General features: G+C 36.4%; 1 non-coding gene across 1 annotated transcript; it reads left to right on the top strand.

Moving 5' to 3' along the window:
- The first annotated feature begins 524 nt into the window (after positions 1–524).
- Positions 525–632, top strand: LOC130959750 (small nucleolar RNA R71). Its single transcript, XR_009078817.1, has one exon. It is a non-coding gene; the product is annotated as a small nucleolar RNA R71 (small nucleolar RNA).
- Positions 633–1811: the final 1179 nt, after the last annotated feature.

Raw genomic sequence — 1811 nt, 5'->3', positions numbered from 1 at the left:
AAAGGCTTGCTATTGCTAAACCTGTTTCTTCCACCATTATTATTGTTGAAACCTTGTTGAGGTCTCTGTTGATCCTTCCATGAGAGATTTGGATGATTTCTCCATGAAGAATTATAGGTGTTTCCATAGGGTTCTCCCATGTAATTCACCTTTTCCATTGAAGGGTTCTCAGGATCATAAGCTTCTTCTTCAGATGAAGCATCCTTAGTACTGCCTGGTGCAGCTTACATTCCAGACAGACTTTGAGAGATCATATTGACTTGCTGAGTCAATATTTTGTTTTGAGCCAATATGGCATTCAGAGTATCAATCTCAAGAACTCCTTTTTTCTGATTCGTCCCATTGTTCACAGGATTCCTTTCAGAAGTGTACATGAATTGGTTATTTGCAACCATTTCAATGAGTTCTTGAGCTTCTGCAGGCGTCTTCTTTAGATGAAGAGATCCTCCAGCAGAGCTATCCAATGACATCTTGGACAATTCAGACAGACCATCATAGAAGATTCCTATGATGCTCTATTCAGAAAGCATGTCAAAAGGACACTTTCTGATCAATTATTTGTATCTTTCCCAAGCTTCATAGAGGGATTCACCTTCCTTCTGTCTGAAGGTTTGGACTTCCACTCTAAGCTTACTCAATTTTTGAGGTGGAAAGAACTTTGCCAAGAAGGCATTGACTAGCTTTTCCCAAGAGTTCAGGCTTTCTTTAGGTTGTGAGTCCAACCATATCCTAGCTCTGTCTCTTACAGCAAAAGGGAATAGCATAAGTCTGTAGACTTCAGGGTCAACCCCATTAGTCTTGACAGTGTCACAGATTTACAAGAACTCAGCTAAAAACTGATGAGGATCTTCCAATGGAAGTCCATGGAACTTGCAATTCTGTTGCATTAGAGAAACCAATTGAGGCTTAAGCTCAAAGTTGTTTGCTCCAATGGCAGGAATAGAGATGCTTCTCCCATAGAAGTCGGGAGTAGGTGCAGTAAAGTCACCAAGCACCTCCTTGCATTATTGGCATTGTTGTTGTTTTCGGCTGCCATGGGTTCTTCTTCCTTGAAGATTTCTGTTAGGTCCTCTACAGAGAGTTGTGCCTTAGTTTCTCTTAGCTTTCGCTTCAAGGTCCTTTCAGGTTCAGGATCAGCCTCAACAAGAATGCTTTTGTCTTTGCTCCTGCTCATATGAAAGAGAAGAAAACAAGAAAATATGGAATCCTCTATGTCACAGTATAGAGATTCCTTGAGGTGTCAGAGAAAAAGAAAAATAGAAGGAAGAGGTAGAAAATTCAAACTTATCAATGAAAGATGGAGTTCGAATTGTGCATTGAGGAGTAGTGTTAGTCCATAAATAGAAGGATGTGAGAAGAAGGGAAGAAATTTTCGAAAATTAAGTAAAAGATTTTTTAAAAACATTTTGAAAAATTGATTGATGATTTTCGAAAACTAAAAGTGGGAAAGAAATCAAGTGATTTTTGAAAAAGAATTTGAAATTAGAAATAAAAAAGATATGATTGAAAAGATATAGTTTTAAAAAGATATGATTGAAAAGATATGATTGAAAAACAATTTAAAAAGATTTGATTTTTAAAAATTAATGGCTTGGCTAACAAGAAAAGATATGATTCAAACATTAAACCTTTCTCAACAGAAAAGGCAACATACTTGAAATGTTGAATCAAATCATTAATTGTTAGCAAGTATCTTTGAAAAAGAAAGAAATTGATTTTGAAAAAGATTTGATTGAAAAGATATGATTTGAATTAAAAACAGAATCTTCCCTCTTGTGCCATCCTGGCGTTAAACGCCCAGAATGGTATCC

Source organism: Arachis stenosperma, chromosome 10 (genome assembly GCF_014773155.1).
Source record: "Arachis stenosperma cultivar V10309 chromosome 10, arast.V10309.gnm1.PFL2, whole genome shotgun sequence".
NCBI classification, from domain to species: Eukaryota; Viridiplantae; Streptophyta; class Magnoliopsida; order Fabales; family Fabaceae; genus Arachis; species Arachis stenosperma.
Note: the sequence above shows the minus strand (reverse complement) of the source record. Positions and strands in the feature narration are given on the sequence as shown.